Source organism: Dendrobates tinctorius, unplaced genomic scaffold (genome assembly GCF_039654945.1).
Source record: "Dendrobates tinctorius isolate UK_male_01 unplaced genomic scaffold, ASM3965494v1 ptg000162l, whole genome shotgun sequence".
Taxonomy (NCBI): Eukaryota; Metazoa; Chordata; class Amphibia; order Anura; family Dendrobatidae; genus Dendrobates; species Dendrobates tinctorius.
Window position 1 is genome coordinate 52,878,507 of NW_027361829.1, and position 15,694 is coordinate 52,894,200.

The window sequence follows — 15,694 nt, forward strand, 5'->3', positions numbered from 1 at the left end:
ATCAAACAAGACGAGTAATAAAAATTGGGAAGGGAATAGAAAACCAAGCGTCACTGAACACAAGAGACCTCCGTAATAACATGAAATTATCACTGATAGAACTTAAGCAAGAGGTGTAACACTGTGTGTATAAATTTAACTCTGCAGAGAAAAGTGTAGCTACACAGAGAAAAGTGTCAAAAGAGAGAACTTGCCCCAGTCAAATGGAATAACGACTATATCAACCTGTAAGGGATATAAATCATTCCCATTGCCATGTGCTCACTAGGACCAGGGAAAGTACTGCTCACATTGCATGAAATGCTAAAGTGCTTACCCATATTGAAAGGAGGAGTCTGATAGGGAGTGCATGCTAAACCCGACGTGCATTTCACATAGCTGGCTTCCTCAGGGGGCAGTCATTTAAATGGGATAGTAACGCTGATGATGGCAACATCAGTGCTTGCCATGTTTGTGGAGTACTCGAAGCAGCATAATATGGCACACACCTTGGTGGTTTTAGGACATGTACTAAAACACTTTCCCATGCCCAGCTGCTACCACAGTTGACATTTTACCATTTTTTTCTGGAGACATGGTGGACCCTGACAGCCAGCCATCTTTCTTAATCTACACGCTTTCCCACTGTTGGGTCCAGGACTTCACGTGGCAGAAGCTGATCTAACAGAGGCTGGACACACATATATTTTAGATGGTTTAGTGCAGGTTTCCCCAACTCCAGTCCTCAAGGCCCACCAACAGATCATGTTTTCAGGATTTCCTTACTATTGCTCAGGTGATAATTGTATCACCTGTGCAATACAAAGGAAATCCTGAAAACACGAACTGTTGGTGGGCCTTGAGGACTGGAGTTGGGGAACCCTGGTTTAGTGAACCCTGCATTGATCAGGGGGTGGGACACGATGACCCTGGAGGTCCCTTCCAACTCTAACATTCTATGATCTAAGATTGACAGAACCCCACATAGGATCCCACGCTCTTGCCCCTCTCCCAAGCAATCCTGTGAGTCATCTTGAGTGCATTAGGAGATGAGGCAAGGCCATGGTGTCCTCTGGAGGTCTGTCACCTCACCCTGCCCATACAAGGGGTATTTTTTGCACACCTGCTGCTTTGGGACCCTCAGCGAGACGCTCTCCCTTCTGACCTCACTCCCATGTCATACAGACTTCCATGGTGACCATGGGTAACGGAGAATCAGGGTTCGATTCCGGAGAGGAAGCCTGAGAAATGGCTACCACATTCAAGGAAGACAGCAATCGTGCAAATTCACCACTACTGAGCAGGTGATGTAGCAAGACAAAATAGCCATCCATAACGCTATAGATTCTGTAATTGGAATGAGCTCTTTAAATCCTTTAACAAGGATCTATTAGAGGGCAAATCTAGTGCCAGCAGAAGCAGTAATTCTAGCTGCAGAAGCGTACACTAAAGTCTCCCACGATTACCACATACACATGGATGGTATAGTGAAACTGTAAATGGTCATTAAATGAGCTAATTATGGCAGCTATGATGAATTTATTACTATAGATCCCCATAAAAAATATGAATCTGTAAAGGAGTGTATGGAAAAAAACTATGAATTTATGGACTGTGGAAGAGATGTATGTGACTAAAATGATTGTTAGTGTTATTTCCAGCAGATGATACCAATATGAAACTAGTAACATAGTAACATACTTAGCAAGGCCGGAAAAAGACATTTTTCCATCCAATTCAGCATATATTCCATTAGAATAAATCCCCTGATCTACGTCCTTCTAAAGAATCTAATAACTGTAAGATACAACATTACGCTCCAGGAAGACATCCAGGCCTCTCATCAACCCCTCATCTGAGTTCGCCATCACCACCTCCTCAGGCAATTCCAGATTCTCACTGCCTTAACAGTAAAGAATCCTCTTCTATGTTGGTGGAAAAGCCTTCTCTCCTCCGGACGCAGAGAATGCCCCCTTGTGACCATCACATTCCTTGGTATAAACAGATCCTCAGAGAGATATTTGTATTGTCCCCTTATATACTTATACATGGTTATTAGATCGCCCCTCATTCGTCTTTTTTCTAGACTAAATAATCCTAATTTTGCTAATCTCTCTGGGTATTGTAGTTCCCCCATCCCCTTTATTAATTTTGATGCCCTACTTTGTACTCGCCCTAGTTCCATTATATCATTCCTGAGCACCGGTGCCCAAAACTGTACACAGTACTCCTTGTGCGGTCTAACCAGGGATTTGTACAGAGGCAGTATAATGCTCTCATCATGTGTATCCAGACCTCTTTTAATGCACCCCATGATCTTGTTTGCCTTGGCAGCAGCTGCCTGGCACTTTATGTTCCAGGTAACTTTATTATTAAGCAGGATCCTCAAGTCCCTTGTCCATGTCAGATTTACCCAGTGGCTTCCTGTTCAGTGTGTAATGATGATATTGATTCCTTCTTCCCATGTGTATAACCTTACATTTATCATTGTTAAACCGCATCTTCCACCTTTCGGCCCATGTTTCCAACTTATCCATATCCATCTGTAGCAGAATACTATCTTTTCTTGTATTAACTGATTTACATAGTTTTGTATCATCTGCAAATATCAATAATTTACTGTGTAAACCTGCCACCAGATCATTAATATGTTGAAGAGAATAGGTCCCCACACCGACCCCTGCGGTACCCCACTGGTCACAGTGACCCAGTTAGAGAATATACCATTTATAACCAACCTCTGTCTTCTATCACTAAGCCAGTTACTTACCCATTTACACAGATTTTCCCTCAGACCCAGCATTTTCATTTTGTGTACCAACCTCTTATGTGGCACAGTATTAAACACTTTGGAAAAATCAAGATATATCACGTCCAATGACACACCATGATCCAGTCTATAGCTTTCCTCTTCATAAAAACTGATTAGTTTGGTTTGACAGGAGCAATTCCTTATAAACCCATGCTGATATGGAGTTAAACAGTTATTCCCATTGAGATAATCCAGAATAACATCCCTCATAAACCCTTCAAATATTTTACCAACAATAGAGGTTAGACTTACTGGCCTACAATTTCCAGGTTCACTTTTAGAGCCCTTTTTGAATATTGGTACCACATTTACTATGTGCCAGTCCTGTGGTACAGACCCCGTCACTATAAAGTCCCTAAATATAAGAAACTATCTGAAGAGCCCTGCGTTGCCTGGGCATAGTAACCAACTGTGGTTAGTTATAACAAATTATAATGATTATATTGCACATAAAAACCGTGCATCTAATCCTATCCTGTGTGATACTGTCTGCTGAGCCGTGTACCTAATCCTATCATTTGTGTTACTGACTGCTCAGCCGTGTATCTAATCCTATCCTGTGTGATACTGACTGCTGAGCCGTGTATGTAATCCTATCCTGTGTGATACTGTCTGCTGAGCCGTGTATCTAATCCTATTCTGTGTGATACTGTGTGCTGAGCTGTGTATCTAATCCTATCCTGTGTGATACTGTCTGCTGAGCCATGTATTTATTCCGATCTTGTATGATGCTGAATGCTGAGTTGTGTATCTAATCCTATCCTGTGTGATACTGACTGCTGAGCTGTGTATCTAATCCTATCCTGTGTGATACTGTCTGCTGAGCCATGTGCCTAATCCTCTCCTATGTGATACTGACTGCTGAGCTGTGTATCTAATCCTATCCTATGTGATACTGACTGCTGAGCCGTGTATCTAATCCTATCCTGTGTGATACTGACTGCTGAGCTGTGTATCTAATCCTATCCTGTGTGATACTGACTGCTGAGCTGTGTATCTAATCCTATCCTGTGTGATACTGACTGCTGAGCTGTGTATCTAATCCTATCCTGTGTGATACTGACTGCTGAGCTGTGTATCTAATCCTATCCTGTGTGATACTGACTGCTGACCTGTGTATCTAATCCTATCCTGTGTGATACTGACTGCTGAGCCGTGTATCTAATCATATCCTGTGTGACACTGGGCTCCCCCTGCAGTCTGTGTCAGAGGGTGGTCTGTGTTGGCACGGTAATAAATTGTGTTATTTCCAGCTTTACAGAAGGACGATAACACCATAGAAATGATAAGAATAATAAGCCTCAGTTACCACAACTGTCTACAAAGAAAACTGTTGCTGATAGCAACCAATCACAGCTCATTTTTCATCTTTTAAACAGTTCTGGGACAGTGTGGCGAGTTTTGAGTGGCGACTTTTGTGTTTCGACTTTTATGTGGTGAGGTTGGTGTATGTGTGGTGAAATGTGTGCTGAGGGTGGTATATGTGTTGAAGCACGTGGTAGTGTGTGGCGCATTTTGTGTGTGTGCTCATATCCCCATGTGTAGTGAGTATCCCATCTCAGGGCCCCACCTTAGCAACTGTACGGTATATACTCTTTGGCGCCATCACTCTCATTCTTTAAGTCCCCCTTGTGCACATCTGGCAGCTGTCAATTTGCCGCCAACACTTTTCCTTTCACTTTTTCCCCATTATGTAGATAGGGGCAAAATTTTTTGGTGAATTGGAACACGCGGGGTTAAAATTTCACCTCACAACATAGCTTATGTCGCGTGACTGTGCAAAATTTTTTGGCTGTAGCTACGACTGTGCAGATGCCAATGCATACATACACTTTTGCCCCGTTATGTAGATAGGGGCAAAATTGTTTGGTGAATAGGAACGCGTGGAGTTAAAATTTCACCTCACAACATAGCCTATGATGCTCTCGGGTCCAGACGTGTGACTGTGCCAAATTTTGTGGCTGTAGCTGTGACGGTTCAGATGCCAATCCCGGACATACATACATACATACATACACACCCACATTGTGCTTTATATATTAGAAGATAATGGATTGTCTATTACATTACTTATTTCTCTTAGTACTCATAGGTGTATGCCATCTGGACCCAGAGATTTATCTCTTTTAGGTTGTGTGCCCACGTAGCAATTTTTAAGCGTTTTTGCCGCGATTTTCGGCGCGAAAACGCTGTGAAAACGTTTTAAAATCGTGTACAGAACGCCCCCCATGCATTCCTGGGGCATTCCGCACATGCTGTGCTAATGCTGCGCTTTTTTCCGCGGCGGAATCGCATCATGGAAAAAATCGCAGCATGGTCATTCTTTTGTGCGGAATCGCAAAGAATTGCCGCGATTCTGCACCCATATGAATGCATGAGAACCGCTTACTTCCCGCATGTGGCTATGCCCACCATGCAGGAAGTTAAGCATCTCATGTTGGTACCCACGGTGTGGAGGAGAGGAGACTGTCCTCCAGGCTCTGGGTACCATACCCCTGTAAAAAAAGTAATAAAAAATAAAAAATCGGGGTATATTTACCTTCCAGCGTCACGCGCTGCATTCCCGGCCTCAGCGTTCCCAGTAATGCCTTGCGGCAAGGTCCTGTAATGACGTAGTCTCGCGTGACTCTAGCGGTCTCGCGAGATCGCTATAGCAACGCGAGACCAACGTTATCACAGGTCTCGCAAGGCATTACTGGGAACGCTGAGGCCCGGGATGGCAGCGCGGGACGTCGGAGGTAAATATACCCCGATTTTTTAATTTTTTTTAGCATTTTAGCATTCTATCTTTTACTATTGAGGCCGCATAGGCGGCCTCAATAGTAAAAAGCTGCTCACACTTGTCAAACACTATGTTTGACGAGTGTGACCAACCTGTCAATCACTTTCCAAGTGGTGCTTCAAATCACTTGGAAAGTGCTTGAATATCGCATGAGAAAATCGCGGCAAAATCGCGATCATAATCGCGGTGAAATCGCGCTGAAAAAAATGCGCGATTTCTTTGAAGGAGTCCGGTTTTTAGTGTCCGGAATAAAACGCTACGTGGGCACATGGCTTAAATCTTATTTATCTTGTTTTGCACCTCCTCTTTGGTTAGATTGGTAACCCTTAACCCCTTAATGACAGCCAATACGTCTTTTTACTGACCTGAGATATAAGAGAATAGCATCCCCATACAGGTGACAATCCAGCAGCTGTCAGCTGTACACTGTAGCTGACAACTTGCTTTATCACAAACAGTCAGTGTTGGAACTGTCCATATCTGTTTAACCCTTTAGTTGCTGTTGTCAAAAATGACTATTTCAAATAAATGGTTACTAGATTGTGGGAGCTTCCGCTTTAATCTAATTGACATACCGAGATCATGATTGTGTGGTCCTGATGTTTGCCATAGCAGTTCATGGCCAAATAGCGGCCCTATAGTCTCCCGGCTATAGTGGCCAGTTCAGAAGTTAGCGACATTTAGGTGGTAAACAAACACTTTTTCATTCTTGCTATACTACTTTACATTAATTCCTGAAAATCACCTGAAGGGTTAATAACCTACCTGACAGCAGTTTTCAATATGTCAGGGGACGCTATTTTTAAAATGGTATCACTTTGGGGGTTTTCCAATATATAGCACCCCAAAGTCACTTCAAACCTGGATAGGTCCCTCAAAAAATAAATTTTGTAAATTTCCTTGAAAAAATGAAAAATTACTGCTGCAGTTTTAAACCTCCTAAAAGGCTAGGAAAACTGATGTTTTAAAATTGGTGCTGTTGTAAAGCAGGCATGTGGCAAATGTTTTTTATTAATGTTTTTGTGTGGTATGACTACCTGGATTGAAGGGATAATCATAAAAAAATTTGAAAATTCGAATTTTTTTTACATTTATGTAAAATTTCTGATATTTTTAATAAATAAACACAAAACATATCAACCTAAATTTACCATTATCATAAATTATAATGTGCCACGAAAAAACAAACTCAAAATCACTGGGGTTTGTTGAAGTGTTCCAGAGTTATCACCACATAAAGTGACATTGGTCAGAATTTAAAAAAACTGGCCATCACTAAGGGGTTAATATAGGGTTGTTTTCTCATGATATGTTGTACTTCATGATAGTGGTAAAATTTATTTGATATGACTTGCGTTTAATGGTGAAAAAATGCAAATTTGGTGAAAATTTTGAAAATTTTGCAATATTCCAGCTTTGAATTTTCATGCTTTTAAATCACAGAGTTATGTCACATAAAATCCTTAATAAGTAACATTTACCACATGTTTACTTTACATCAGCACAATTTGGGAACCAAAATTTTTTTTGTTAGGTAGTTATAAAAGTTAAAATTAAACAGAAATTTCTCATTTTTACAACACCATTTTTTTAGGGACCACATCACATTTGAAGTCACTTTGAGGGGTCTATGATAGAAAATACCCAAAAGTGACACCATTCTAAAAACTGCACCCCTGAAGGTGCTCAGTACCACATTCAAGAAGTTTATTAATCCTTCAGGTGCTTCACAAGAATTTTTGGAATGTTTAAAAAAATGAACATTTAGCTTTTTTTCACAAAAAAATATAGTTCAGATCCAATTTTTTTATTTTACCTAGGTTAACAGGAGAAATTGAACTCTAAAAGTAGTTGGTCTATTTGTCCTGAGTACACTGATACCTCATATATGTAGGCAACCACTGTTTGGGCACATGACAGAGCTCGGAAGGGAATTAGCGCCGTTTTAACTTTTCAATGCAAAATTGGCTGGAATTAAGATCGAACGCCATGTCGCGTTTGAAGAGCCCCTGATGTGCCTAAACAGTGGAAACCCCCCACAAGTGACACTATTTTGGAACGAAGACCCCTAAGGAACTTATCTAGATGTGTGGTGGGCACTTTGAACCCCCAAGTGCTTCATAGAAGTTTATAATGTAGAGCTGTAAAAATAAAAAATCATATATTTTTCACAAAAATTATCTTTTTGCCCCCAAATTGTTATTCTACAAGGCTAATAGGAGAAATTGGACCCCAAAAGTTGTTGTGTAATTTGTCCTGAGTACGCTGAAATGCTGAAACTAGAAACACAACAAGATGTCAAAAAAGCTGACTTAGCCTCTGAAAACTTTTGGGCCAAATTTAAAAAGATTGTGAAGTGGATTGGGTTTTGAAAATGTTTGAAAAATGAGGCCATGTACTATGACTGCCATGTACACGCGAATGGTACAGTGGAACTGCGAATGGTCATTTAATGAGTAAATTTTGCCCATTTTTAGGAATTTCTGACTACAGATCAACATAAAAAACATGAATCTGACAAGGAGTTTATGGAAAAAAGCTATCAAGTTATGGACTGTGGAAAAGATATATTAAGGACATGTTTATGGACATGCTGAACCAGGCTGTATTACTGACACGCTACACCTGCTTGCATTATAGTCACAATGCATTAGGCTGTATTACGGGCACACTATACCAGGAGCACCACGATTACGTCCACATCCCATATTTGAGGCTCCCCTCATTTTTTTAAGTAGTTTTTAGGCACAGTCCTTCCACCGACACGAGTGCATATTAGAATCATTTTTTTTACACAGTACTCGCATAGACATGATTGCAGATTACTTTTTTAAGCACATTACTGTACTTTCACAGACATGAGTGCAGAGTAGGAAAATGTGTTTTTACGCACAGTACTCCCACAGACATGGTTGCAGATTAGAAAAAAAAATTACTCACAGTACTATCATAAACATGGGTGCCGAGTCGAAAAAATTTTTTTCCCGCACATTACTATCACAGACATGGATGCAAAGTAAAAAACTGTGTTTTTATGCTAGACGTTTCACAGACTCTAGATATAGGAGGTTCTTCTGATCTGTGATTACCATAACCAGATAGACTGCCCCCTCCAGAAAATGACGCCATTCTTCAAAGGCCCACTTGATTGCCAAGAGTTCCCTGTTACCAATGTCATAATTTCTCTCCGCAGATAAAAGTTTTTTTTAGAAAAGTTTGCATATACCTGCAATTCTCAAGGAGACAGAGTGATGTCAGGCTGTATGAGAATCAGCACAGATGCAAAACATTCCTTCAAGGTATTGAATGCCTCCCTGGCCAGACTGGGCCACTTGGAAAAGTCTGTCCAATTCTTGGTCATATCCATCAGTGGGTTGGCCACTGCCGAAAAGTTTTTGATGAACTTATGGTAGTAGCAGGCAAAGCACAAACACTTTTGTAACCACTTCAAATCCTCAGAACGATCTCAATCCAGTATCACCCGGACTTTTGCTGGATCCATGCAAAAACTGGTGGACGATAGCATATATCCTAGAAAAGGGATATCCTCAACTGAGAATATACATTTCTCTGGCTACACACATAATTGATTATCTCTGACTATCTGAAAGACCTGCCTGACATGTACTTGATGTTTCTCAAGATCAGGTGTATAAATTAATATATCATCAATAAATTTTCCAGCAAATCTACCTACCAGGTGACTAAAGATGTAATTTACAAAGTGTTGAAAGACGGCGTGAGCATTCGTCAACCCAAATGACATCACAAGGTACACAGAGAGCCCCATCGTATGTATTAAAAGCTGTTTTCCACTCATTCCCCTCTTTTATACGAATGAGATTATATACCCCCCTGACATCCCGTTTAGAAAACCATTTTACTCCTACAATTTGGTTAAAGAGGTAGTATGGAAAGTTCCACAAAGTTAACTATCACTGCAGCCCTCCACCACTCGGGCCTATATGGCAGAGTGGCAGGACAGAAGCCTCCCCTCAGTTCCAGACATATGAAAGCAGAGAAGGTGAATGACGCGCACTCTGTAAAATATACGTGTGGTGCTGGCTGAATCTGGACCAAATCCCTACTGGGGCTTAATACTGTGCAGAGATGGCGCCAACTCTGCACAGCATTAAGCCCCAGTTAGGACTTCTGTTCTCTTTTGTCTTGGCCTTGGCTTACTCTTGCCATCCTTTCTGCTCAAGTGAGGTTTGATAAAGACCCTTAGTTGGGTCGAAACGTTACCTCAACACATTGTTATTCCTTGCTGTGGTGAATTCAATAAATCGTATTTTTTCACTTGCATCCCAAAAAGCTACAATTTTGAGTGCGGCTGTTTTCTTCTTCTTAACATATGAAAGCCACATAGAGTAATGCAGAAATTATTTTGTAACCTTGGCCAGATATGTACCTTGCCACAATTCTGTCTCTGAGCGCCTTGGCCAGTTCCTTTGACTTCATGATTCTCATTTTGTCTGACATGCCCTGTGCGCTGTGAGGTCTTATATAGACAGGTGTGTGCCTTTACAAATCAAGTCTTATCAGTTTAAATAAACACAACTTGACTCCAATGAAGGAGTAGAACCAACTCAAGGAGGATCACAAGGAAATGGACATATGAGTATCTGAGCAAAGGGTTTGGATACTTATAACCATATGATATTTCAGTTTTTCTTTTTTAATACATTTGCAAAAATTTCTACATTTCTTTTTTTTTCAGTCAAGATGGGGTGCAGAGTGTACCTTAATGAGAAAAAAATGAATTTTTTTGAACTTACCAAATGGCTGCAATGAAACAAAGAGTGAAAAATTTAAAGTAGTATGAATAATTTCCATACCCACTGTAGGAGGTGAAGGAAAGATGGGTGTCAAACATAACACCCAGACAGTGCACCTGCTGCCTAGGCGTTATTATGGTTCCACCCATGGAGAGGGAGATGTCAGTTTTAGGGAGGTCAGTAGATGACAGGAGCAGAAGAAGTTCAGTTTTGTAAAGGTTGAGTTTCAGATAAAGAGCGGACATGATGTTGGAAAATGCGTACAGACAGCCACTGGTGTTCTGTCATACAGCGGGGGTAAGGTTAGGGGATAACCTGTATAGTTGTGTGTCATCACCATAAAGATGGTACTGAAAGCCAAATCTGCTGATGGTCTATCCAATTGGGGCCATGTAGACAGAGAAGAGGGCCAATGTTACGACTCCATGAGTGGACCCTTTGGGTCGAAATACCAACCCACCCTGAGCGAGCTGACCTAGTTCAACCACCCCTATACAAGGAGTGTAAGGGACAGACCCAGGGGGATAAAGTACCGCGACTGTTGGTACCAAGTGGCTGGCTCGAGAGGAGACTGAGGTTACGAAAAACTGGGGAGCACACTGGGTTCCGGAGAGAGCAATGCTTGCACTGATAAGCACGCTGGGTACAGGAGAACACAGGGTACACACTGGGAAGCACACATGATACAGGAGAGCGCAAAGCATACACTTGGAAGCATGCTGGATACAGGATAATGCAGAGCACACACTGGGAAGCACGCTGGATACAGGAGAGTGCAGAGCGCACACTGGGAAGCGTGCTGGATACAGGAGAGTGCAGAGCGCACACTGGGAAGCGCGCTGGATACAGTAGAGTGCTGCGTGCACACAGGGTAGCACGCTGGATAAAGGAGAGTGCAGAGCACACACTGGGAAGAAAGAGAGCACAGAGTGCACAAATGGAAGCATGCTGGATACAGGAGAGCGCAGAGTGCACATTGGGAAACACGCTGGATAAGAAGAGCAGAGTGCTCATAGGAAGGCACACTGGGACCTGAGAATCAAAAGAACCCTCGTGCTGGAACCAACACTTGCCCAGAACAGATGCCGAAGTAATAATCAGGCGCTTCATCTAGCAGAGGGGACACATACGGACAGAAAGCAAGAATACCGTCTAGATATACAGCAACGCAAGAATACAGGAGGTCTCGAAAAATGTCATTAACAAACTCCTGAAATACAGTGGGTGCGTTGCAGAGGCCAAAGGCATGTCATAGCTGGCAACGAACGGTACCTGACACGTGCTGGAGGTGCTGTAATAATGGAGGGGGTTATCTCCATATATGGTGGTCCTGTACAATCTTACAGACATTTTGGAAGAAAGTATCCAGGAATATAACTGAAGTTTTAAGCAAACAGATCACGCTAACACCTGAAACTGTACTACTAAACTTAACAATATGGCCCAAAAATAAGCTAGACTCTAGATTAGTAGAACATATAATTGCAGTGGGGAAAGCCCTGATCCCCAGCTATTGGATGACTAGCAGTGTATTATATTGGCATAACCTAATGCATGCAACACAGTTCCACTCCGGGCCAGCAGGGGGAACTCTGAACCAGGATTCTGGAGAGAAGTGTCCTGTGAGGTCCAGGAGGAAGAAGGATCAGATAGTCTGTGGAGGGTGAAGTGTGCAGATGGGAGGTGCGAGCCTGAGAGGTTGAGCTGCAGAAGGCGAGCTCCCTCAGCTTGAGAGCATACAGAACTGGAGCCTGGTCTCCACGGTGGTACGGATACTGACGGTCCTACCACAGATACCAGAGGAGCAGGAGGCTGTAAATGCCCTGCTCCCAGCAAAGACTTGGGACACATCAGCAATTGACTAGTGAGCCAGGACTCAGGAGAGGAGTCCCCGAGAGAGGCTACAGCTGTCTGTCAAACAAGTAAAGTTCTAGGAACATCTGAAGAGAGGCATTTCATAGTAACTGAAGTGCTTCACACTACAAAGCGCTAGGAAGGAGACTGCACAGCCCTTCTGCTGAGAGAGAATCCTGATCTGCTTCCAGGCTAACCTGCTCCAATACCATCTGTAATCAGGACTCTGGACTGTATATACTCAGTAAAGGTACAGAAACTACAACCGCTGTGTCTTGTCTGTTCCCTACACTTTTGGCACTGCTACATCCCCGTGCCAGCTACATCTACACTGCCCTGGGACTACAGCTCCATCTGTGGGGAGCTTTACCATCTAAGCTGCACATACCATCAGTCCCAGCGGATCTGTATGCAGCGTTGGCTTAACACCATATTTGCCAAACACCACGGGTGGCGTCACAAACTATCCTACCATTAACTACATCTTCCCATTGCTTGGGCGCCCAGGGCCACGGAACGGGTCACCGCTGCTGTGACACATCCCCCTGACACCGGCCCGGTACCGAGTACCCCACAGCCCTGGGAGGGTGACCCATGGGCCCATAGAGTTTATTCCCCTGGTGGGCCCTAGACACTCCAGTCCAACACTGGGCTCATTATTCTGTATGGAGCACTATGTGATGCCCATAATACTGTATGGAGGACTCTTTTTTCGATTTTTCGTTTTCGTTTTTCGCTCCCCTCCTTCCCAGAGCCATAACTTTTTTATTTTTCCATCAATATGGCCATGTGAGGGCTTTTTTTTTGCGGGATGAGTTGTACTTTTGAAAGACATCATTGGTTTTAGCATGTCGTGTACTCGAAAATGGGAAAAAAATTCCAAGTGTGGTGAAATTGCAAAAAAAATGCAATCCCACACTTGTATTTTGCTTGGCTTTTTTGCTAGGTTCAATAAATGCAAAAAGTAACTTGCTATTATGATTCTCCAGGTAATTATGAGTTCATAGACACCAAACATGTCTATGTTGGCTTTTATCTAAGTGGTGAAAAAAAATTCAAAAATTTGCTAAAAAAAAAAAAAAAGCTCAATTTTCCAAGACCTATAGCGTCTCCATTTTTCATGATCTGGGGTCGGATGAGGGCTTATTTTTTGCGGGCCAAGGTGACATTTTTAATGATGCCCCTTTAGTGCAGATACATTCTTTTTAGCGCCCGTTATTGCATCTTAATGTAATGTTGTGGCGACCAAAAAAACGTAATTCTGAATTTTTGACAGCGGGATTTAGCTAGTTAATAGGCACGGGCGGATGGCGATTCTGCTCATGCCTATTGCGGGCACATGTCAGCTGTTTATAACAGCTGACATGTTGCGTCTTTGAGGTGGGCTCACCGCCAGAGCCCACTTCAAAGCAGGGGAGTCTAACTGCTGACGTACTATCCCATCAGCGGTCAAAAAGGGGATACTGTCCGGTTTCTGAGCTATTGTAGAATTTAAAATAGATATAATTCATGTAAGAAGTAAATTAAATCTTTGGCATTGTATTCTACCTTTATTTCTCACCTGTATCTGTGCATCATAAATTGTGGTATGTGTTAAAGGGGCCCACTGAGACACTGTTCCCGGAGCCCATGAAAACCTAGAGCAGGCCCTGCAGTAATGGGTGGTGCTCTATGCAAAACTAGAATCCCCACTGTTTTGGCACCTGTTACACAGCCAATAAGCATTCGGGGCTTGTCTGCGCGTGACTGTTATGCCTTAGTCACCTTGGTTGTGGCATTACTGTGATTGTCTGGACATGTGAAATCATCAGGAGTTTTAAAAGAAGAGGTGCTGCTGACTTGACTCTGTGACACTTTGTACTAGAGGGACAGAGTGCTTGTCTAGGCCTGTGTGTGCACAGTCTACCAAATCAGAGATAGGCCTGTAGTGTTGATACTTGTGCTGAAGCTGAGTCATTATGCTAACAGTCCTTCCAAGGCCTAATCATTTGCTTTGATGTTTCAGTCACATACAATCCGCATGAAGCCTAGGGAGGGAGAGAGAGTTGCATTAACAGAGATAGTGACAGAATACAGTCTGACTACAGGGATTAGGACTGTGCACTCCATTGGCAAATATATAGCTGCAACAATTTTTGAGGGGGCTGAAAAAGTGGAAATTATTTTGATCCATCAGGTACTACGTGCTCTGAGATCTTTTTTGTGTTATATAACACTCCCAAAAATCATTGAAACATTTTCCTGGGTTAAATTGCTCACCCACACACTATTCTGTAGTGTGGAGCACATTTTTTTGATCTCTAAATCTTTGAAAAAGCATTTAAAAATTTGGTAGGGTTAAATTTCTCAGCCATACAGTATTATGTGGTTTGGGGTACATTTCTGTGATTTATAATACTCCAAAAAAGTGTTAAAATGTTTTATTGTATGCAATTAGTCATCTATACAATGTAATGTGCTTAGTGGACGACAAAGATGGCAGAAGCATGCAAGACTCCCGAGGAAATGCAAGAGGAATATCGGAGCTAAGGCAGCTAATGCAACAGCAAAGGTGGCAGGAGCCTTTGGTCCTGATTCAGCTGTCATCCCGGATCCAGACAGGCCTGAATCCAGGCTGCATCTTTAACCGCTGAGGCTCTTGAGGACTGCAATCGGGAGGGCCAGGATTCAAGAACTCGTAATTGGACTGTGGGGCAAAAGCTGGTCGGAAGAGACAAGGAGGTGAGCCAGAACCAGGACTGGACAAAAAAATTATTGGGCCCACTAGCACTAAGGTACCAAGAGTACCACCAGCAGCAGAGAAGGGAGTTCATTGAAGAGTTTGTGACCAGTTATCACATCTCATTCAACCATCAAGCAGTAAAAACAGAACAATTGCCTCAAAGGCTGCAAGAGCTGACTGCTGGAACTAAGGTAACATTTCTCAAAATGAAGGGGCAACATCGCTGGTATGCATTGGGGGTGATCCCCTTCTTGAGGAATGAACGGACCTGGTAGAGGCTCCTTAGGGAGACTCGAGACAGGGTTACTATCATCCCCAAGGGATTGTGCTGTCTTTGGGGTTCCTCACCTCCTATGTGTGAGCAGCCGATGATGCAGGTGACACAGGGGTATGTTGCCCATTTCTGTATGTCAGTGGGTCTGAAGCCAGGTCACTTACAGCCCAGGCACCATGGAATCAGACTCCAGGAAACAAGTGGAGGTGGTCCCTTCTGACTCAAGAGGAAAGAGAAGAAGAAGCTGACATCTGAAGAGGATTACTGTATAACACTGCTTATATTTTTTTACTGCGTTTGTACTTTGTATAAAGCCTTTATGAGTTTAAGCGTACAGCAAATACACTTTAAAAATATTTCAATGCGGGTTGACAGTTGTTGCCTTTCAGGGGGTCTATGGATGAACCTCGTTATAATTTTTTTATGGATTGAGTGACTCATCCATACAATTTATTATGATATTGTTGTATTATTGTGGTATATAATACTTACA